General features: G+C 48.5%; 1 protein-coding gene across 2 annotated transcripts in view; it reads right to left on the bottom strand.

The window, feature by feature from the left end:
- PDYN (prodynorphin) overlaps window positions 1-21955 on the bottom strand; it is a 28516-nt gene extending 6561 nt beyond the window's left edge. The window contains exons 1-2 of one of the 2 annotated variants that reach the window (XM_029917397.1): window positions 21737-21955; window positions 6347-6432 (exon numbers count right to left, since the gene is read on the bottom strand). The gene's annotated coding sequence lies outside the window, so the exon portion shown is untranslated. Of the gene's footprint in view, window positions 1-6346; window positions 6433-7261; window positions 7290-21736 lie in introns of those variants that run through there. The other variant, XM_029917398.1, reaches the window with a different exon arrangement.
- Between the last annotated feature and the right edge of the window lie 2565 nt (window positions 21956-24520).

The raw sequence follows: 24520 nt of genomic DNA, 5'->3' as shown, positions 1-24520 counted from the left end.
AGACTAACAAGAGAAACAAGGAGAGGGAGACACAGGAAGAGGGAAGCCCTGGGGGCAGAAGGAGAGACAGAAGGAAACAGGTCACATGCGGAATATCAGGGGCTTTATTCTGAGGCTTTGATTTTTTTTCCCCTGACTTGCTCAAGGCAGTGATCTGAGCTGTGGCTCCTTGGCCTTGGGAAGGACAGGGCTGCCTTCCAGCAAAGCCCGTCTCACCCCCCACCCATGCCCCACCATCACAGCCCTGGCTCCCTGGGCCTCGGCTGTCTCCCAGGAAGAAATGGAGAGAGGGGCTCCCAGGTGGCTCAGTCAGTTAAGCATCCGGCTTTGGCCGAGGTCATGATCTCACGGTTCGTGGGTTCAAGCTCCGCGTCAGGCTCTGTGCTGACAGCTAGCTCAGAGCCTGGAGCCTGCTTCGGATTCTGTGTCTCCCTCTCTCTCTGACTCTCCCCTGCTCACACTGTCTCTCTCTCTCTCTCTCTCTCTCTCTCTCTCTCTCAAAAATAAATAAAACATAAAAAAAAAAAGAAAGAAATGGAGAGAGACTTTGATGGCTTGGGGGATCGTACAGAGAGAGGGCTGCCGAGGGAGGGTCAGAGCAGGGATGTGGGTCAGGCAGGGTGGGGCAGGGCTGGGGCCTCTGGCTTCCTCCTCCAGCCAGCAGCTCTCTCCTTGCACATGGCAAACGTCCAGAAACTTCAGAGTGACCTGCCTGCAGGACAAACTAAGTAAATGGCCACTGGGTATTCTGACTTACACCGGGATTTTTTTTTTTTTTTTTTTAGTTCTCTTGCCAACATTTTTAAGTTGGGGAAATTTTTACATCTCAAAATCTTAATTTTCAATGTACTTAAAAAAATCTGGAGGAGGAGAGGGTGGCCACGTTTGCGTGGACTGTGAGTAGGAGTTCAGCTTCTGTCCAGATCTCTCGGGGTTAAAAGGTGACTCTGATAAAGACACATCAGCCCCGAGATTCTCCTAAGCAATCTTATTTCCTTCCTTATTGTTGGCCAAACAAAGTATTGTGTCATCTCAGATGGGTCCTGAGGGAGTGCGTGTCACCTTTGCTCTGGGGCTCTGCTTGAAGTCATGCATCAGAGGGGGGTCTGCCCTGCCTGTGAGTCGTGTCTGATCCAGAATGAGCTGAGGAGAAAGAGATGCTCATGGGGTGAGACAGGGCAGCAAGCCCCCTTGGAGAGCTGAGGGGTGGCGTCAGTTGCACAGACCCCCGGGGAGGGCCCGGGGGAAGGAGGGGCCTCCTTCCTGACTGGGGGGCTGGGACGGCGGGGGAGCTCCTCACAGTCCTCCTAAGGGAAAACCCTTTTTCCTTGCAGGTCTGGGAAGCATTTCCTCAGCCACGGCCTCGTGGGCCCAGTGAGGGACGCGGGGGCCAGTGGGGAGGACGGGTGATGCTCTCCTGACCGGAAAGGACATTCTGGACCCACCAGCCCCCATAATCACGTGATCCAATTCCTTCTACTAAATCTCTTTCCCTCTAGGTACACACCCTGAGGATGAATACACGCCCCTCCCCAACGGCTCCCTATCGCCCACTGCTGCACCTGCTGCACAGCACAGCGGACTGTTGAAATGGGGGCTGTACAGCCCAGAGGCCAAAACCACATACGAGCTGGTCTTTTACGGGTGTGCTGACCCCTGCTTTCATCAATTTTAGAACCATTTTCTAATTCTGATTATTCTCATCGCCTTGAAGCTGACTTTCTTGGGAAGAATCAGAGAGGGATCGCTTTCCTCTCTGAGCCTGGGCTTGTCACTTCTGTTCTGTAAATGGGCTGTATCACCCCCTTTCCTGCGAGGGCTGCCCCAGATGGCATCACTTAAAGGGTCAGCACACAGGAGCCCCCTTCCCTACCCAGGGCCCAGAGTTCCTTGAAAGGGAAGGGACTGCCCGCCCGCCCTCCACTCTCCTCTTGCCAATATTTCTATATTGTAGTCAGAGGGCTCAGAGGAGCAGCAAGCATTAAAAAGCCAGCATGGAATAATAATGGCTTGATTTAACATTGCAATTATCTCTCCCAGCACTTTATTGCATATGATTATCCCTATTTGATAGAAGAGGAAATGGGAAAAGGTAGGAATGAAGTCACTTGTTTAAGGTCACATCATGAGTCAGGAGGGAAGTGGAGACAGAGCGGGGGCCTCCCACACCCCGGCCGTGACTTGCACTGAGGAGCTAGCATTTCAATGACCCTCCAATGACCCACTTCACAGCAGCCAATACACGCTGCGCTGCCGCTCTGTGGTTGGTCCTTGGCTTCCCCTGGCCCCTGCCAGGACAGGCGCTACTGTCATAGGCTCAGGTTCAGGGTGGGAAGAGTGAGGACCAAGTGACAAAGGCCCCACGGTCCCGAGCACATGCATGGCATAGCTGGGATTCAAGCTCACCACTATGCACTTCAGTTCAGTTACCGCACGTCCACCCTCGGGAGACTCCGGTAGGCTGGCATATTTTGCTCCATTTTCCAGATGGGCACACAGAGTCTCAGAGAGGCAAGATCGCCAGGTCAAGGCCGAGAGGCAAGGATGTAGCAGAAGTAGGCTTAAAAGTCAACCTTCAGCTCTACCCACAAAGCATCCCTGGGGTATGACGGTGTCACATTAAGTGGCCATCAGACCCTCCCACCGAGCTCTCACATTCCTGAAGGTGAGACAGTTTTCTGGAGTGTTATCCCATCTGAAAACACAAAGTTCACCTTTGCGAGTCTCTGGGGGTCGGCAAAGGGACACCCTGAGAAGTAAAGGCCACTGTACCCATGGGGCCCTTAGGGTCACTGACAAGGAATGGATTATCACCCAGCGGGGTGACGGGGGTTGGATTCCGGATGGAAGGTGAACCCACCACCGAGTCCAGCAAGACTCGAGCCCAGAGCAGGATGAGGGCCCACACTGAGGGCCAGGCCGGCCACCTCCCTTGGGCCATTTGCTGTCTGGGGACCAGAGTGGAGCTGAACCTGCACTCAGTGGTCATGGTGGGATTACTACCCTCAGTTGCAAAAGAATGATTTTTTACGTGTATTTTAAGTTATTTATTTATTTATTTATTTATTTTGAGAGAGAGAGAGAGAGAGAGAGAGAGAGAGGATTCCAAGCCGGCTCCGCAATCACTGTCAGTGCAGAGCTAGACTCGGGGCTCAAACTCACAAACCATGAGATCACGACCTGAGCCAAGGTCAAGAGTCAGACGCTCAACCAGCTGAGCCACCCAGGCGCCCCTTAAAAGAATGATTTTTAAGAGCAGGAGTCACAAGAAATCCTCACCCTTTGTTATTTGATGCAATTAAGGGATGGGGAGAATGGCCAAGGAAAATGGGCCAGAGAGAGGTGGAGATAAAGAGATGCAGAAAGAAAGAGAGACAGAAAGGGAGACAGAGAGACATACACATAGAAAGAGACACACACATGCGTGTGTGCCTATAGGAGTGGCAGGGACTCTTGCACATACGGAGAAAGTGATAAAGACACTATCAAAGCAGAGAGGTGACAGAAACCCAACCCAGCTGGAAGAGGTGTCAGGAACCAGAGGGAGACAAGAAAGGAGAAGGAAGGAAGAAGGGAACAGAACCAGAGAGGGGGGGAAGTCAAGACAGGAAGTGGACTTGGATTTGGGGCCTTGATCTACTATGTGAATCGAAAGTATCAATTCTTCCTCCTGCCAGTGGACCAGAGACCCAGCCACATAGTAACTGCTCACTAAACCCTTCTCGGCTTCAACTGAACTGTCCAGTAACAGGTCTAAGAGCCAAATGATGGTGGACAATCATGATAAGTGTGCCTGCCCTCCAGGCCTCCCACTCAGGCCAGCAGGACTGCTGGAAGGCCTCAGGGAGAAGCCTCCAGGGCCCTCCTGTGCTTTGTGGGCCCGGGCTCCTTATCCTCCTGCCAGGAGTATGAATCTGGACCTGGGCTGGGAGAGATTAATGAGGCCCAACATCAAAAGGACCCAGGACACTTCTCCATCTCCAGGGACTGATCCTGGGCTCACTGGGTGTCTCCAGAAATATTTACTGCCCTCCACAGTGGCCAGCCCAGCCTCAGTGAAAGCCTTTCAGCCCTTTGTCAGACGTGTGAGATTAACCAACATTTATGGCCTGAGATGAACAAAAATGGTGAGAGAAATCAGCTCGCTACCTGCACTTTCTCAGACACGCATTGAAATCAAACCACCAACTATCGATCCCACTTAGAATGATGGAAGACATCTAATAAATACAACAATTGTGCAAGAATGGCCCAAGGAGGTAGGCAGTGGGGGGAAGGGGGACCAGGGAGGATCAATCGGGAAGAGACTTCATGATCCCGAGGTGACAGAGGAAGAAAAGGTCTTGTGTTGGTGTGGAGAGCATGGGCTGGGGAGGGGTGAAGAGTGCCAACCCCGCAAAGTGAAATACTAGACGTTAGACATACTTCCAGCCCATAGCACACAGCTCGATGGAGTGGATGATGAAGGATGTTATAATACATTGCCACGGTGGACAGCGAGAACCTGAACAGTCAACGCTAGCATTTATTGAGTACCTACTGAATGCAAGGCATATTACAGTATTCCATGGGAGTCTCCCAATAACCTTAGGAGGTGAATAGTACCATCTTTTCTACAGAGATGAGCAAATTAACACTCAGCTGTTGTCCCCATATCACACAGCAAATGACTGATGGGATCTGGGATTTGAACCCAGATCTATGAGATGCTCATTTAGATCATATATGGACCATTCTTGGCTCCGGGAGTTATCTCAAGACCCTAATCCCTTTCCGTTTGCTTTATGGTAATTGCACATTTCTCAAACAGTCCCAGAGCCAGTGCCTCTGCGCTCTGCTAAAGCACGCTGGGTTCCCGAGGAAGCACTGTGACATCCCACTCCCAGCTGGGAGCCGAGACACAGGAGCCGCCTGCCACCCATCACACCTTTAGCTCATCGGGGGCAAAGCAGTGGGCTTGAGAGCCCATCAGCAAACGCAAGCCTCCCCCAGGCAGCTCAGCTCACCCCTGGGCTGCTGCAACAGCTCCCCCACGCACATCTCAAAGCCTGGAGATAAATGACCTGTAAAAATAGAACAGAAGGCAAGGTGGGGTGGGATGGAGGGGAGAAAGAAAGGGGAAAAGAGAGGGAAGAGGTAGCTGTGGGAGGGGGAGGCAGAGGGGTGGGGGAACGAGATGAAGAGGATTGACATTTTGAAATTTGCAACGGATCTTGACTGGAATGCCTGTCAAATTAGAAAGACTTGTATATTTTACCAACCCTTGGAATAAAGATGGTAATGAAGACTTGCTGTCTGTGGGAAGGGAATTGAAATCAGATCCAATATCCTGAAGAGCGTGTTTCCCCGGGGAAGGTTGGAGACTTAATTAAGGAATGTTTGTAAAGCTTGGAGAGATTCTAGATAAAAGACACCCAGGAAAAAGCACAAGGTCGCAGAATTTACTATTCAACCCTTATGTTGTCACCGGGTTTTTTTTTCTTCTTCTTCTTCCTTTTTTCTTCTCTCTGAAGCTCATCAGCTTTTTCGTTAGAGTCGAACTTTGGGATCCTATAATACTTTCTTTGAACGTGGATATCTTTACCAGTGAGCAAATGGCTTTTCCATCTGAGCTTTCTTCCCTGCCCAACTTGGACTTCTCAGGCTATAATTTACATGAAAGCAACAAGTCCTTTCAAAGTAAAATCGACAAGAAAACCCTGCTAAGCCTCAGTCTCCTGGCATGCTGTCACTCTCTTTCCCCATCTCCTCCCAACAAAATAACCTCAAACTCCATTCCTGTGTAAAATTATGTCAAAGGAAACACTCAAGCCAGCACCCTGTCAGCAATTAAACACGGTCCAAAAAAGAATGAAAAGATGAACTTGGTTGTACATTGATGTACACTCTACCTGGTAAATGCCAGAGTCCTGAATCTCATTAACGTTCCCCCAGACCTTGTTCTCGAAGTCCGGTGAGAATCACTGACCTTCAAAACGGCCGTGAGTGGCTAAACTCACTTCTTCCACCCAGGGGATCACCTGGGTACCACATGTGCAGACTGCTTGGGGATGAAAAGACCCTGGAGCTAAAACTGAGGGGTGGTCCTCTTGGGAGAGCAATTACCCACCTGTTTAAACCCAGGGCTGTACCGAGAGGGAAATTCCAAAGAACCTCCTGTCTCACACTGATGGATCTGGCATTTGTAAACTAGCCTCATAACTGTTAACTACATTTGCCAGATTATCAGACCCAGAGCTGAAATCCCCCAGCCTGAGCTCCTTCCCCCCTCCAAACCCCAGATCCCGAGGACCAGGAAAAACAAATACAATCAAAGGAGAGATTTCATTGCCCCTCTGGGTATTACCTGTGTTCTTCTTTGTCCCTGGGCAGCTTCTGGCCGAGCAGGTCAGAGGGTGGTGGCAGGTGGCTCAGAGGTCTTCCTGACTCTGGCTGGGAAGGAGGTGCCAAAGAGGTGGCCGTGAGCACCACCAAAGCCCCTCAGAATGGCAGTTCTGGTGCCTCGCCCCCCCTTTTATGGACTAGAGCCTCCTCCTGTGGCTCAGCCCTTGCTGAGCACAGGCTGCTGGGAGCCAATGGGGAAGTAGCTCAGAGCAGTCAGAGGCGCAGACCCCCGGGCCCTTCAACTCGAACTCCCTGGGCCCGACACAATAGGTTTCTCTTCGTGACAGGGGATGTGGAGGAGGAAGGCAGCCGTGCAGGGAGGGGGCTGGATCCTGGGTATAGTGCTGTTTGTCACTTGAAATCCGGCCACTTCAGTCTTTGATGCATTTCCAGGAGAGTGTCACAGAAAAAAGAGAGAGAGAGGCAGGAAGTACAGAGACAGAAAGAGTTGGAAAAAGAGAGACCCAGAGAGTCAGAGACAGGCCGACAGAGAGATAGAGAGACAGATGGAGACACAGAGAGACATACAGTCAGACAGATATGGAGACAGATGGGGACAGACAGGGAGTTGGAGAAGCAGTGAAACCAGGTTCAGAAAGAACCAGAAAGTGAGACAGTGTCAGAGAGATAGGGCATGATATAGACAAAGCAGGGGAGGGAGAGCCAGAAAAACAGAGAGACACAGAGCGGCAGAGATGGGGCTCCTCTGAGACCAGGAGACGCGAAGGGAGAGTCACAGAAAGAGAGATACAGAAACCAGGAAGGAAGACAGGCTGAGGCCCCGCGGCGATCGGGAGACAACAGAAGAGGCAGGGTCCCCGGACACGGACACGGGAAGTGGGGCGGAGGGGAAGGCGGAGACGCCGGGGCCGCGCACCTCCGTGTGCGGCCGGTCACGCGTGTGCTGGAATGCGATTTTGTGCACACTTGTCTGCACCCCCAGTCAACTCTGGTACGTGCCTGGGCCAGTGCCAGCCACAGGCGGCCCTGGCAGGAGCTCAGCCCTTCCCCGGCAGCCAGGAGCCGCAGTTTACTTTCCTCTGATGGCAACACAAAATGAAGATCACGAAAACCCCCTCAAAATATGGGCTGCGATGCGCCTTTGCCTGCACTCCGGGTTGGGGGCATCCCCACCTCACGTGAGCCCTCGGCCGGTGCCAGCAGCAGCTTGAAGGCTGCACCCTCATGGCTAGAATACCTTCCAGAACATGGGCGGGGGCTGGGGAGGAGGAGGGGCGGGGGCTCTAAGCTTGGAAGAGAACACATTCTCTCCTCAGTCAACAGCGGGCACGGAATTATGGTGGGAGGGCACAACTGTTGCAGAAATCTGGCAGGGACTGCCCATGCCCTGCGCACTGACGCCGCACCAGGCAGCCAGCCAGATTGCCGGGTTTCATCTTCACCACCTGGCCAGGGAGTGAATATTACCCCCATCTTGCAGGTGAGGAAAGAGAGGTCTCAGAGCTGAGGAACGTGCCCAAGGACAAGGAGCGAGTTAAGTCATCCAGCTCCCAGGAGGGTCCAGATGCAGGCTTGTCCAACCCCAAAGTCCCCTGCTCACCCCCTCAGCCCTCCTGGGAGAGAAGCCTTGAGTCTGCCTGTGTGAAGGAGTGGGGAGCCCAGGGCCGGGGACAGCTCTGGGACTGTCTCTCCACCCTTACAACGTAGGACAGGGCTACGCCTGAGAGGTACTGAAGACGTGGGTTTGATTCCCAGCTCAGCCAGCTCACCAGTGGAGAGACTTTAGACAAGGTTCCAACTTCAGCTTCAGTTTGCTTCTCTGTAAAATGGGGATGCAGCAGTAACTATCGCACAGGGCTCTGGGGGTGGCAGTGACACAGAGGATGTGGGCAGCGCCACCTAATGCAGCAGACACTTAATGAGTGCTCCATTGCCATCTGTCCTTGTGATTAATCACGCGGTTCCCGCTCTGACGCACAAGCGTTCTCTGGGGCACTGTCCTCTCCTTGCACCTGATTCATTTCAAGGGGGAAGACGGCAGGAGCCGTTTGCTGGGCACCTACTATGTTCCACACATTTCCTTGCATTGCACTGTACCCTCACAACAAGCAGATGTGTGGCATGGATGTCACAATGCATCCTCAAACCGACATGGCAGCTGAAGTTCAGGGACAGCCCAGCCACACAGTGAGGGAGGAGGATTTGAGCCCAGTGCCTTGGGCCCCAGAGCTCAGCTCCTGCACACTCCATTCCAGCCTTAAGTTGAGGTCTACCTCCTCCCCTACAGAGAGGACTCTTCAGGATCTGAATTTGCCTTTCTCCTCCTTCTTGTCCCTTTTCCCAGGAAGCACATGGGATCCAATGTGCAGGTGCAAAGGACTTCGGGTGCCAGTGTGGAAGTCCCAATCCCCAGTGTCTGATTGCCATGGCCAGGCTCAGTGAGTGCTTGGCCGCACTGCAGGCTGGCTTCTGCCTAGGGACCCGGAGGATTTGGTGGAGTCTGCTCACCACCATCCTGGGAATCTGAGAGCCGCCGGGGCTGCAGCTGCGTCCTTCTCAAGGCCAAATCCATACACAGTTGTTCTCCAGCCTCCTAATTTTTCATCTCCTCCTCCACCTCCCCACCTCTATCAGCTCTTGGTAATAACCTTGGAATAGACAAAGGGTCTAAGATAGGGGGTACAATAGACCTGGGGGTCTGTGGGCACCGGGTTAGAAGAGTAGGGGACTCTCTTGACCATTGTTCATCATCAAGAGGAGTAACGACACCCAGGGTAGAGACAGTGTGATAACTCCGCTTAATGCCATCCGTGTTTAGCATCTTTCGCTCCTGGAGCCTATCATCAGCCTCAAAAACAAATGGTTTGTGCATTTGCTTTTCCTTTCCTTCTGTAGCATCTTTTAAGCACAACTTTCTCCCTCAGTCCTAGAGAAGCTTGTCGTAAAGCTCAGCCCTCTCACAGGCTCCGTGATGCTCAGGGTCATGTCCCAGCCCCATGAGACAGGAAACCATGGAATCCATCAAGTTCGAACCCCGATGCTCCTACTTATGCACTGGGTGGTGATTGTTGGGTCCCTCGCCTCCCTGGGCTCCTGAGTCATCTGAAGGCAGGCAGACAGCACGAGCTCCATACAGGTGTCGCGCCCCAGTCCAAAGCTCCATCATGTTCTTCCCCGCATGACGAGGCTCTAATTCAGATCTTGAAGTGGGCCAAGAGCGAACACTGAAGGGAAGGAAATATTTGAACCAACCGGTCCTTGAATCATTCTGTTAGACAGGACAAAGGAAGAACTTGGCAGAGGATGGAAAAGTGAACAAAGAAAGCCAGCTTTTCTTAAGGCCTTCCTGCATGCCAGGCCCAGTTGGAAACCACTTACAGTCATTAACACGCTTGAGTTTCCCAATAAGCCTGCAATTGGATGCAGTTCCTACCCCACTTGACAGATGAGGAGCAGAGGCAGGAAGAAGGGAAGTCATTGGCAGGGAGAAAAGGAGCAGAGCGCAGCCTGAACCCAGGCCAGCGGGTCCCAGGTTTGTGCCCCAAGCACGAGTCATACCGTGTCCCAGCTTGTCTCTGTCCCGCCTCTGTCTCAGCTCAAAGCTTCCCGTGTGTTTTCTCTCTTCACCTGTTGCTCCGGGAACGTAGGAGCAGCTGACACGGATCGGATCGTTCAGGAGCATTTCGGTGGAATGCAGTCCCGTCTCCAGCTGGCTTCCCATCTCCTGGATCACTCTCACGCTGCATGTGCCGCTGGTGCCGGGGCCATGTCTGCGCGTGGCTGCCACGGGAACTGAGACAAAAAGTCAGAGGCTGTGCTAAGAGTGTACCAATGCTCCATCTCTCTGTCTGTCTCTCCCTCCCTCTCCTGCTTTCCTGTTGAAACGACAGCCTGCCATTCAGTTCTCGCCCTGGGAGTAAAATGCGCCACACCCAGTGTTGTCTCTTGTGCTCATGGCCCAGGTTGGGGGGCGACGTAGGGACAGACTGTGTCCAGCAGTGTGATGCGTACTGGGCTGGGAGACCTGGAATTCCATGGGAACACAGAAGAGGGGCTCCCAACCCAGCCAGCGGTGAGGTGGGGGAGGAGGGGAGGCGGGGAGGATTTCCGGGAGGGAGGTCGGGAGAGCTAAGTGAGAAAGGATCACAGGTAGGAGCTGTCCAGCCAAAGAGGAGGAGAGAGCATCCATCCAGGCAGAGGAAACAGCTCAGACGAAGGCAAGGAGAGTTGAGAAGGATGCCATCTCCAGACTCCTGCCAGAGTCCCTCCTCCTCTCACCCTACATCCCATCCATCAGAGGACTCCACAGCCCATGGCTCTGGCGCCCTGGCCTGGCACCCACCGTGTGTCCCCCTGGGTCCTGCTTCCACTCTTACCCCCACCTACTAGCGGCTCCTCTGCAGCCAGAGAGATTCTTTTAAAACTGGAACCCTGATTGTGCTACACCCCTGTTTAAAACACTCCGGTGGGTTTCACCTGCTTGGAGTAAGATCCACACTCCCTACTTGCAGGACCTGCTGTCCCACTGACCGTGCCCAGCTCGGTGCCTCTGTGAGGAGACGAGCTTGCAGAGACAGAAACTGGAACAGATGTCACCAAGGGGCACGTTATTGCTTAAATGGCACCACGTGTTTGTTGAGGGTAATGAAAACACTCTGGAAATAGCAGTGATGGACTCATGGCCCAAGGAATGTACTTCAGGCCGCTGAACTGTGCACATTCAATGGTTAATAATGGAGGGCGCAGGGGCCCGGGAGAAGGTGTCTATTTTCCTGGGTGAGGAGGGCTCTTGGGAAACGATGGGGGAAAAGTGGTTGCTTTCTCCTCACCGAGAGACACAGACGGATGCCGATAGCTGAACCGATGACCTGAAATTGGAGAGAACTTCCCACAGCTGGAGCCCGCTCTTGCCCTCCGCCACCAGTCAAACCAGAGGCCCATGGTGGGAAATGTTTTTGCCCAAATGAAGACGAGAAAAAGCTTACATCTCCAATCACCCATGTCTCATCACAGCCACCACGTATCAGGTGTCCCCTAGGCGCTGGCCACTTCTCCAAAATCACCCCTCTGACCCCTCACAACCACCTGAGGACGTAGAAACATTGGATCCACTTTGCAGATGAGGAAACTGAGCTCAGAGCAATGCAGTCACTCGCCCAAGGTTGCACAGCCAATAAGCAGTAGAGCTGAGCGATAAAGCCAGATGTGCCTTCACTCATCACACGGCCCCTCAGAAGCCACTGGTTCTCATATTCCTTCGGAGCAGCCCAGGCATCAGTGGGAGGACAGATCTACCAAGGATCTTGGATATTTGATCTGAAATGAGCACTTTGACATGAGAGCTTCTCCTCATCACCCCATGAGCTCCAAAAGGCCCGTCACCCCTAATAATAGCTCTTAATGAGAAAGGAGTTTCTTTTTGCCAAAGGGGGAGATTAAAATTGCTTTATTCTTAGTCTGTGAATCTCAGAGTTTCTCCCAAACCCTATTACACTGGCCAGTTGCTATTTTTTCTGCATTCATGCTCACAGAGTCCCTGCCTTGGGCTGGGTTCTCTGCTAAACACCCAGGGGCTCTGCTGAGGGGATTCTGTCCCTACCATCTGGGGATGATGGTCTGGTGGGGATGATAGAAAGTGAACAGTTAATTTCAGCCCCATGTGGAAAAGCCTGAGACGGGGGTGACTGGACTGGACTGGACTCTCAGAGGAGAGATACCTAGGTCAGCCCTGCTGACAGCGGGGTGTCATGTCCCAGCTGAAGGCTGAGGCTGGTTTTTGAAGGCAAAGTAGGAGTGCGCCGTGCTGATCAGTCAAGGTTCAGTGCGGATGAAAGAAACTGTCCCAAGTTTTCATCAGCAAGCAGAGATTTGATGCAGCAAATTGGGGAATTTAAAAGGTGTTTTGAGGGTGGGGAGCACATGCTGGAGGACTAGACTGGGCCCCCAGGATTGACTCTCAAAGCACTGTATGACCACCAGGCACACCATCAGAAAGGTGGCCATCCCTGCAAACAGTGAATTTAAGAACTTAGCATAACACTGTGATCCAGGGAGCCACCCTGCTCCCCTTGGGGGTGACCACTCATCTCTGAAATGGAACCACAAACCCCCCCCCCCCCCAGCACTCCCATAACTGCTCTTGCTGGAAGAAACTGCCAAGGTAACAGAAAGATGGCCTCCATGTGGTTTCTGTTGTCCAAACCTCTGGTACTTGGCAGAACTGAATTTGCATCCAGAACGCTCATTGCAAGGGAGTCTGGGAAAAACAGCTTGCGTCTCTGCAGTCCAGGAAGGCACAGGAGAGAGAAGTGGGGGAAAGTGGTGGGAGGGCATGCTGAGGGCCAAGCCGGCATACCCACCACACACGGAAAGGCAAGTGTCCCAGGCTGTGTGGACACGCATCTTGAACTTTTTCTGCCCCAACACGAAGCCCCCTTTTCCAGGTCAACACTCCCCAGGTAATGTGGGCGCCTCCCCACATACACAAAGCCTTCAGCCCACACGGTCAGAATGAGAAGAACCTATCAAACCAGATAAATCCAAATTGTCATCTTAGCAATGAGGAAACAGGTCCAAAGAAGAGGTGCATGGCCCACTGCATGGCCCGCTGGGCCTGGAACTCAGTTATTCTTGTCGTGTGGCACCTGCTCTGCCGGCCAGCCTAAGCCGCTCTCCTTCACATCCTGGGGCTCGTCCTGCCACAGTGGGGGCTTGGCTAAAGCTGGGGGTGGTGGCTGGGGCAGGCAAAGAAAGCAGTCTGACTGGTGGAAAAGTCCAGTCAGACGGAGCCGAGTTCTCTTCCTGGCCCCAGTCCTCCTAGGTGTGTGGCCTCAGGCAAGTTACCTTACTTTTCTGAGCCCCTGCAGCCTCCTCTTTGAAAGGGACATAATGGTAGTACAGAGCAGTGATGAGAACACAGCTAATGTATATAAAAAGGCGTGCCGTAGGTACTTTCTAAATGGAGCTAGTATCGAGGTGCCTGGGTGGCTCAGTGGGTTGGGTGTCTGACTTTGGCTCAGGTCATGAACTTGTGGTTTGTGAGTTTGAGTTCTGCATCCAGCCCTGTGCTGACAGCTCAGAGACTGGAACCTGCTTCAGATTCTCTGTCTCCCTCTCTCTCTGCCCCTCCTCCACTTGTACTCTCTCTGTGTATCTCAAAAATAAACCCTAAAAAAAGTTTTTAAATAAAAAATAAATGGACCTAGTGTGACTAGCTCTACAATATTATTCATCTATAAACTGCTAATTTTTTTTTTTTTTGAGAGAGAGAGCAAGGGAGGGGGAGAGGAAGAGGGAGAAAGAGAATCTTAAGCAGGCTTCACGCCCCAGCACAGGACCAGATGCAGGGCTCGATCCCACAAACCACGAGATCATGACCTGAGCCAAAATCAGACACTCAACCAAGTGAGCCACCCAGCCACCCCCCAGCTATTATTATCAATAGTAGCTCAGCCTCTCCAGTTCAAGATAAAAAAATTCGTGAAGGTTTTATAATGGTTTATCCTGCATTGCCATTTCTTCTCCTACGTCACTGCAGCATCAAAAGCCCTGCTCTATGACTGTTTCCCCTGTCCTGGCCTACCTGCATGTCAACTTCTAACTAAAAATCCCCTCTTGGAGGTCCTCAGACATTTATACCCAGAGACCCACGAGGACCGGCAAGCTCACACCCATAGGTTCGCACCAAATCCACACATACAGATAAGAAACAGACACACACACAGACATACTTGTGTACACAGACCCTAACCAGCACCTCAGACTCACATTCAGACACAAATTCAGAGAGACACAGCCACAGCCCAACACACACACGGCAGCCCCATGCAAACACACCCTCCGACAGACACACCCCACACCCTCACGGTTCCGGGACACATCAGGGATACTAAATTGCATGGAATGGAAGCTAGGGAGCCCTTTGAACAACTAACTGGTCAGTGACCACGCAGGACTCCCAGCCCTCATCGAAAGGCCTTTATCAATCTAATTCTGAGTATTCAGCCTGGGTCCCATCTCTGAGAAAATAATTAATTTTCCATTATAGCTTCTCCCTCTCTGAGTCATCATGATAGGTCCCTGGAATAATAGCACTTAAGGAGGAAGCTTTATGAGAGCCTCCAATCCGAACAGAAAGGTTCAGCTTCCCTGATGAAGCACTTATGTGCTGGGAAGGGTGTGCAGAGTGACATGGCTTCCACATTTGAGAAAAGCAAGTGGGCGGGAATATCAGACAATCTCCCAGTGCAGATCATCATTTAAATAAAAACCCCGTGGGGCTCCATGGCAGCATTAAATCACTCTGTGCCTCTATGAAAGGGTCATAGAACAGGCTCTCTCTTTTTTTCTGCTTTACCATTGAGAAAGGCAGTGTGGGCAGTGGAAGTAGTCTGGGGTTTGGTCCTGGGTTTGAGCTGAACCATCATTTCTGGACTATAGACCACTGGGCATGTTGCTTACCTCTCTGAGTAATGGCTCTCTTATCCACAGAGTACAGTGATGAAGAGCAAGGGTCTAGGGCCACACTACCTGGCTCTGCCCCTGAAGAGCTGTGTGACTTTTGGCAAGTTACTTAATCTCTCCGGCCTTCAATGTTCTTATCTGTGAAATGGGCACTTGCTTTATAGGCTTGTTGCAAATATGAAATTAGTATATGCGAAATGCTTAGGGAAGCGCCTAGAACATACTCAGTTCTCAGTGAATGCCAGCTATTATTGTTCTCATCACTGCCACCTTTCAGCACTGTTGGGACATTAAGAGAGATTAAGAATGAGACTGTGCAGAGGGAGACAGAGATGTCTGGTGCTACCATAACCAAAGCTGGTTCTGAATATCCAGGGGACTTGTCATTTTTTTTAAGCCAAACATGACCTCCATGCTTGTTAGGACTGCAAATGGCTTTTAGGTCAGGCAGTTTGGAGACTGAGTCCTATTTCATCTCTTTAAACACTCTGTGACCCTGGAGAAGTCACTTAACTTTTCCAAACTCCAGTTTCTCATTTGTCAAATGAAGAGATGTTACTCTGCCAACATCTCAAAATTGCCAAGGATCCAGCAGCTACAAGGCAGGGCATATAAAATCCCTTTGCAACCTAAGACCAGGGAAAGAGGGACTCTTCTTGCATGGGAGGATTTCTTTCAGGGACTTGGGCATCTCTTATGGAAGTAATAAGGAAACTCCAACCACCTCATGGAACTGACATGAAGGCTAAATGAAATTCTTAGCAAAGATGCCTGAAATGTGAGCTGCTTTCCCTATGCTGTTTGGCAGGAAGCAGCCCACACTGCTTTACATACTGAATGTCAGTGGTGGGGACTACCAAAGCACCTGTTTTTAAGATGTAGCCTATTCTAGAATGTTGCTGTTCCTATAGGCAAGGGGCCCTATTGGAAAGCAGATAAGTATCAGAGAGAAGTGGTTTTTACTTCAGCCTTCTGTTACCTGGAGCTTCCTACCTGCCTTTAGATATTCTGCTTCCATCCAGCAATTTATTCCTTCTATTCCTCAGTTCCTAGACCGGAGACTTGCATTAGACAATGGTCTTTGGGTACATCGCAGGTACTCAAGACGTGTTGGCTGGATAAATAGTACATTGCTAACTCTCTCTGGCCTCCATATATTACATCTTTAGACATGGTGAGGTCTGTATAGGCAGGCACTCTAATTATCCTTTTCACTCTAGTGGCATCCAGAGTATTGTGGTTTATCCACGGAAGGTGCCGCCATAACTGCCATTCTGTAAGTGTTTCTTCTATCCTGAGTATCTTACTTTGCCCTCCTCAAAACACAGGATCTGGTTCCTGTATATTTACCCAACCCTTTCTAACATCCCCTTTGATAAATCTGCTCCACTCACACTGACCCTCTTTGCTGTACCTTGAACATCATTTTCCCATTCTTATTGTTTCCTCTGCCTGGAACACTGCCCTTCCCCAATGTTTACATGTCTTATCCTTTCAATTAATTTACATCTATGCTCAGATTCCAACCCCTCAAATAGGCCTTTTATGTTCATCTTACTTAACATGATCTTTCCTCTTGCCTGGAACTATACAACACATTCATTTATATAGTTGTTTATTGTTTTTCTCCCCCACTGAAATGTAAGTTCCAGGAAGCCAGAGGCATTGACCTTCTTGTACTTGACTGTATCTGGAGCTCCTGTAACAATGCCAGTCTATGGCATGTACACAATAAATAATTATATACAACAAATGAACAAACATATTATCACATAAAATACTGGTCAAAATGCATCCTTAGCCAACTGGAGCACTCACACGGCTCCAAACTGTTCATTTCAGGTCTTGCCTCTCTGGTTTCCCCATGGTCAGTTCTAACTCTGAGCTTCCCACATTCTTGGGTGACAGATATGGGTAAAATCAACTGGCGGGGGGCGGGGGGGGGAGGGATCTGTGACTGCTGCCTTTTACTTGCCCAGGAAGAGACTGGAAAAAGGACCACCAATTTTCAAGAACATTATCAAACACTGCTTTATAGAGCTATGGGCCCCCAGGAACCACCCCCCCACCCATTGTAGAGGTAATCACCCTGTGTGGTTATTTAAGAAAGAACACCTATCTACCTAATACTCCCAGCTAGCAAGAAATGTCAAATGGGGGCAGCCGGAAAAATAAATACCAGCTTTGGGTTCCAAGATATGGCAAAATGAAGATGTCACTAATAGCCAGTGAAAAGTTGGCTCATTCTTCCCCCTCTCTATTCACTTCCCCGGGGCTCCATTTTCTGCCTCAGCACCTGCGCTGCCTCATGCCGAGCAGCAGGAATTTGCTTTTCAGCACCACGGACAGCAATCGCCTGGCAGCCGGGAAGGCAGAGGGAGCCAGAACTTGGGGCATCTAGGCAGCCAAACAAATATTTACTGAGCACATCCTTGGGCCAGGCACACTGGAGAATACAAAGGTTTATGTGGTCTTGACCTTCAAATAACTTAATCTCTTCAAGTCATCAACATTCCTAGACTGATACAGCTGGGGCAAGCCCCTGAGCCTCCTGACAGTTGAAAAGTTGGAGAATCAGAGGGAAAATTTTTTCTTTTTCAATAATTGTTGAATTTCTGCTTGTGTGTTGGCACATGCCATCTAAGTTTTTCACTAGACCTCCACCCTCAAAAGGAATAGGTAATGCACCATCCTATGCACTGTCATATTCCAAATACTCAGCACAGTGCCTGGTACAAAAACTCAGCAGTTTTTGAATAGATGTGATGACAAAAGAATTCTTACAAAACCCTGTTTTATACCTTTCTTTATTACCCTTATTTTGCAGATGAGAAATCAGAGGCTCAGAGAACTGTCTTCTCATGACAGGTATTAAGTGGCAGAGCTTGGATTCAAAACCAAGACCTTCTGATTTCATGCCATGAGGTCAATCAGAGACACCTCTTATGTGCTCAGCACTCTTAGAACTTTGAAAAAGTACTAGCCATGGAAAGACTAATTCTAACCTTAGTATGACTGAATAAATCACAACCTTGAGTATATCATATTTTTCTTTCTGGCATCAGTTTCCCCACAGGTAAAGTGAGGAGAGGAGGTTGGTGTAGCTAAAGGCTCCCCTCCCTCTATGCCTGGTTTATAAGCGTCCCCCCTCCCCCCACAGAACTCCCATCCTAGCCCATCCGCCAGCTGAATCACGCATCCATTGCAATTGAGCTAGGGGACCAGCAGGGGGCGGCGTAAAATGAATTTAAAACCTCTTCCCCCAGCCTCTGCAGGGCGCCAAATGAGAAGTATATTGATATCCCAACAGACCTTGGGCTCCCTTTTCATCTTCCAGCTATAACCAGAACATGTGCGCAAGTAGTGCAGGCTCTCTTCTTTTTCAAGTGCAACAAATGAACTTCAACCCCTCTTGAGAAGTAAGTAAAGAGGCAGCCCCAGGACATAGAGACAGTGGAGTGAGGTTGCAGTGACTTATCGCCTAGGAACCCACTGGTTGAGTAACTTTGGACAAAGCCCTGAGCAAAGATAACTGTTTAAATGGCTGCAGCAGCGGAAAAATCAGTTTGGTTGATTGATGTCCTGGGTTTCTAGTTAGCGGGTGGCTTCCAGCCATGGCTTTGCCTCAGCTCCCAGAATTACTCCAATAAGTGATTTGCTCATTGCTAACTCTTCCTGGGAGGCAGGGGAGGGGGGCTGAATCAGCTATCTCCAAGCCTGATTGGGATTTAATGGGGGCCAGTGGGTATTTGCGCACTAGGGGCAGTGTGGGGAGAGGAGGAACAGATCCGTCAGGCTTGGCAGAAGTATCTGGCTCCTGCCTTGGAATGTGGAGAAGAAAATAAAATCAGGAAAGAACTGATTGCAGAGTAAATGTCTTTCAATTATTTGAAAAGGATGTGAATCAAACGTTTCATAAAGGCTGCTTCTCTAACCATATCTTTCTTAGCCATTGAAATGTAGACGGGCCAAAGGTGATTTCCAGATTAAAGAATTGTAATGGGGGACTTGGGAGATTTAGTCAAGGAGCCTGACTCAGTCGGACGCCTCTAGAAAAACTGGAAGAGAACAAGCCCTGCGAGTCGCCAGATCTCAGTTCTGATCTTGGCTCTGCCATTGACTACCTGTGGGACCTGGATCAAGTTGCTTAATCCTTCTGAAACTCAGTTTCCACATCTGTAAAACGGCATAGTAATAGTAGTATTTACTCTTCCAGCTGTCTATTTCTGCATAAGAAACTACATTAAGGGGGTCCTGGGTGGCTCAGTCAGTTAAGCATCCAACTCTTGGTTTCGGCTCAGATCATGATCTCACCATTCATGGGTTCCAGCCCCGCATTGGGCTCTGCCCTGACAGCGTGGAGCCTGCTTGGGATTCTCTCTCTTTCTCTATCTGCCCTTGCCTCTCTCTCAAAAAATTAATAAGCTTTAAAGAAAGAAAAGAAAGAAACCACATTAACACTTTTTCCAGCTGGATAAAGCTATGATTTTATTATGCTCATAGACTCTTAGGTCAGGAATTCAGACAGGACGTAGGAGTTATGGCTTGTCTCTGCGGCATGAAGTCTAGGACCTCAAATGGGAGAACCCTGATGTTGGGAGTTAGAATGGCCTGGAGGTGTCTTCATTCATCAAACCCTAGGCTGTGACTTAAAGGCTGAATTCACCTGGAACACTTAGCTTTGCCCTCTCTGGCATGGCAGCCTCAGGGTGGTGGCTCAGGACCCAAAGAGCTAGAGTTCCAGTTAACAAGCTGAAGTTGCATGACCTTTTATGACCTAGCAACTTCTTGTAAGACACATAATGTCACTTCCTTTGTATTCTATTGGTTAAAGCCATCACAAAACACCCAGATTAAGGGGAGGAGACATAGATCTTACCTGTAAATGAAAGGAGTATCAGTTTGCAATCAAGTTTTAAAACCACTACACCTACCCTGCATGGATGGTATGACAATTAAAATGCATGCCAAATACTTGACACCAGCTACTCCCATTTCCTCAGAGGATTGAATAGCCCATTGTGAGAGCGTTTCATTATTCTTAGATAAAAATCTGTAAATCCCTACGTGTCATATAAGGACCCGTGTTGTCTGGATGTAATTTCTTCTCCAACATCATTTTGCCTATTTCTTCTCCCACATGCCTTGCCGTTTGCTTTCCTCCAACAACTAGAAGGCATCATGCCCCCTCCCATCTTCTAAGCCCCTTTGTTCTGCTGCTTCCTTTGCCTGGAACATTCTTTGCTCACTTTTCTGCCTAGGAGAAAACACATATACCTTATGACACTGCTTCAGGGAAACCCACCCTGATTCTTGAGACCTACATGAGGTCTATTTATATGCTATTCAAGTACCCAGTGCTAATCACAATCACAAGGTAAATTATTTAATTAATAGCCATTTCTTTCCCCGTGCTCAAACTTTAACTAATGGACAGGGACCCTGTGTCTCCTGCATCTTCAGCATCTAGCAGAGAGACTGACATAAACATTCAATAAATATTTGCTGAATAAAATGAGCGAATGGGTAGTTGGACCTTCAAGGCATTAGATTTGGGCTTGAATCACATTTATTAGTATACGTAGTTCATACTAATTAGAAGATCTGATTGGCTTTGATGTCATCATGAGGCTTACTGGTCTTCAGGCAAGAAGTGTCCAGTATCAAAGATGATAGACATTTGAGGGTTGGTCTCTCGGAGACAACGTAACAATTCCCATTTCAGGTATTACAGTTAGCACCTTCTGAGACAACAGCGGAGAATTTAGAGGCTTCCGGCTGGATTTTATAAGGTGCAGTAACAATGTTACAATATTAACTCATTTGAGCTCAGCTTCTTTTCAGCCAAATGGTGCCAACAGCACCATAAGCATTAAACAAATAATTAAACCACAAAAATTGCATATACAACGCACACTGTGTGCTAGGCACTGTGCCAGGCAATAAGATTACTGTGATAAAGAGGGCAGACATGTTCCCTGTTCTCATGGGTCTTAAAGTCAAAAGGGAGAAATATTCCAAAATGGGTAGAGAATAGTAAGAGTTCTGGGTTAGAGGAGTTCCAAGGGTTCGTGAGAGTTGGTGGCACCAAATCTACCTGTGGTGGACGCAGTTAGAGGAGTCTGTCCTGGGAAGGTGACATCCAACAAAGGATTCATGGCTATTATTGAAGGAGAGATGGAGGGGATACAAAGGGGATACAAAGAAGTTCCAAGAATGGCATGTAGCACAAGGGAAAAAAGATAAAAATAGCACGGCTTCTTCAAGGAGGTGGAAGACATGGGAGTGAGAAAAGGAGGCAGAAGATGTGGCTAAGGAGCAGGCAGAGCCTCGGGGTTAAGGACAAACTCTAGATCGTGCCAGGGAGCCTGTACTTTGTCCTGAGGACAGTGGAAAATCCCCAAAGGGTGTTGAGCACAGGCTTGATAAAGCTTCAGTGTGGAGAGCAGATTATATGGGAAGGCACTGGCGGTAGGAAACCAGTTGGAAGACTGATCATTGTCTAGGTAGGAGGTAATGTTGGCCTCTGCTTAGGTGTGATGGTGGATCAAGGAGAAGTTAACAAATCTCAGGGATGCCTGGAAGGAATAATGGTGATTCACAAGAAATGGAGAGTGGAGGAGAGAGACGAGTCAAGGAGACCTCCAGTACCTTGATGGAAGGGGAGTCAGAATCTCAAGAGTAGAGGTGTCCGACTCTTGATTTGGGCTCAGGCCTTGATCTTGCGGTTCATGAGATCGAGCCGCATTGGGATTTGCACTGACAGCTCCAGCTCAGGGACAGCTTGGGACTCTCCTTCCCTCTCTCTCTCTCTCTCTCTCAAAATAATAAATAAATATTTTTAAAAACAAGAATTGTGAGAGTAAAAGTGGATTTTAGGAGAGGAAGGTGAGGGGTTCAACTTCTGGTACACTGGGTAGTATGTTACCTGTGAGCAGGCACGTGGAAATCTTGTGCTCGGCCTGGGATGTCTTGGTCCTGAAATTCCTGAAGGATTTGACTTTTATCTAAGGAGTGATGAAAAGAGGGTTCCGTTTCAGCCAAAATCCTCCTTAAAATTCAAAATCTGACTTGATCTTCTGAGTTCCCCCAATCCAATAAGCTTTCCAAGGGCTTGATTCAAGATGTATACCATCTCCTGGCATGTGTCTGCCTATAGAATAAAGAGAACATGGCTTAGAAGTCAAGAACTAAGGGTTCTCACCTGACCTGGGAAGTAATGAGCTCTTTCTCAGTCTCTGCATGTAAGCACAGGCTTCAGAGAGATGTTGTATGAGAGACTCAAGCATCAGATAAGTAATTAGATCAAGTGACCTTTAAGGACCCTTAGAGTTCTGTTCTTTACTTGTAATTTTATATCAGCTACTAAAAAAAAAATCTAAGTATCTCATTGCCTCAATTCCCTCATTTGCAGAAGAGGGTATAGAGTAATGATTTTGGAGAATCCTTCAAGTTTGGTTAACTACAACTGTTTTGCAAACAGTCTCATTGTTGGAAGATCCAAAGGGCCCTTCTCAGTCCTTATCTTGACTGATTCCCTGTAAGTATTTTCCACTGCTAATTCCTCTCTATTTCTTGACTCACTCTCTTTCTGGGGCTCCTAAGGCAAAGAACTGTTCCTTCGTCTCTCTGAGCACACCTCTTGTGCTTTATCTTGGTCTCCTTTTCCTCTACCTATCCCTCTTCTTTCTCTCGACACACTATTATTTACCAATATGAGTGAAGTAGAGACTATCATTACAGACCCCACAGACATAAATGGATAATAAAAAAAAAATACTATGAAGGGCATTGGGTGGTTCAGTTGGTTAAGAGTCCAACTCTTGATTTAAGTTCAGGTCATGATCTCATGGTTCATGAAATCAAGTCCCAAGTCAAGCTCTGCAGCTGACAGCCTGCTTGGAATTCTCTCTCTCCCCCTCTCTCTGCCCCTCCCTTGTCTGTGCTCTTTCTCTTTCTCTTTCTCTCAAAATAAATAAATAAACATTTTTTAAAATACTATGAGCTTAAATTTGACAACTTTGTTGAAATGGACTGATTTCTCAAAAACCACAAACTACCAAAACTCACCCAAAAAGAAATAGATGACCTTAATATTCCCACACCTAAGAAATCAAATAAGCAGTAAAATATTCTGAACATGGGGCACCTGGGTGGCTCAGTTGGTTAAGCATCTGGCTTCAGCTCAGGTCATGATCTCATGGTTCGTGGGTTTGAGCCCCGTGTCGGGCTCTGTGCTGACAGCTAGCTCAGAGCCTGGAGCCTGCTTTGGATTCTGTGTCTCCCTCTCTCTCTGACCCTCCCTCGCTTGTGCTGTCTCTCTCTGTCTCTCAAAAATAAATGAAAAACATTTTTAAAAAATAAAATATTCTGAACAATATAACCCCAGGGCCACATGGTTTCATCAAAATATTAGCAAATGATACATACAAATATATATATATTTAATGTGTGTATATAATGTATATATACACACATGTACACATAATATATCTTTACCAAATGCAGGCTACCATGGGAATCCAGTCTGGTTCAACATTTGAAAATCAGTGTAACCCACCACATGAACATAGTAAAGAAGAAAACCACACAATCATATTAACTAATGCAGAAAAATCACTTAAGCCCAATATCCATTCGTTATTTTTCATGAAGGCTCTTAGCAAACTAAGATTAGAAAGGATCCTCCTTAACCTACAGAACACTGACAGTTAACACCACACACAATGGTGAAAGGTTAAAAATGCTCCCCCTAAGACCGGGAACAAAGCAAGGATGGCCACTCTGACTCCCAGCTCAACATTGTACTGTAAGCCCTAGCCACTGCAAAAAGGCAAGTAAAAGAAACTAAAACCATCCAGATTGAAAAGGAAGGAAAACTGTATTCACAGACAATATGATTGTCTATACAGGAAATTTCAAACAAGCTACAAAAAGTAAACACTTCCAGAACTAATAGGTGAGTTTAGCAAGGTCATAAAATAGAAGGTCAACATGTAAACTGTTGTTTTTAAATATGATTGTTATATATACTACCAATGAACAATTAGGAATTGAAGTTTTAAAAAACAGTACTATTTACAGTAAGTCTTTAAAAAGTAAAATATTTAGGGGCATCTGAATGGCTCAGCTGGTTAAGCGTCTGGCTCTTGGCTTCGGCTCAGGTCATGATCTCACATTTTGGCATCAAGCCCCCTACATTGCGCTCTGCGCTGACAGCACGGGGCCTGCTTGAGAAACTCTCTCCTTCTCTGCTCCTCCCCCACTTGCATGCACGTGTACTCTCTCTCTCAAAATAAATAAACTTTTTAACAATTTTTAATAAAAAACTTAAAAATAAAAATTGAAAATTGAAAAAAATTGTATAACATCATTTTTTCAGGGTTTATTTTTGAGAGAGACAGAGCACAAGCAGGGGAGGGCCAGAGAGAGAGAGAGAGACACACAGAATCAGAAGCAGACTCCAGGTTCTGAGCTGTCAGCAGAGCACCCTATGCGGGGTTCAAACTCAAAAATTGCGAGATCATGACCTGAGCTGAAGTCAGACACTTAGCCGACTGAGCTACCCAGGTGCCCTTATGTTCATAGCGGCACTGTCAACAATAGCCAAAACATGGAAAAAGCCTAAATGTCCATCACCTGATGAATGGATCAAGAAGATGTGGTATATATACACAATGGAGTACTACATGGCAATGAGAAAGAATGAAAT

The sequence above is a fragment of the Suricata suricatta genome, chromosome 12 (assembly GCF_006229205.1).
Source record: "Suricata suricatta isolate VVHF042 chromosome 12, meerkat_22Aug2017_6uvM2_HiC, whole genome shotgun sequence".
Lineage (NCBI taxonomy): Eukaryota > Metazoa > Chordata > Mammalia > Carnivora > Herpestidae > Suricata > Suricata suricatta.
This window is presented reverse-complemented; position numbering and strand designations above follow the sequence as displayed.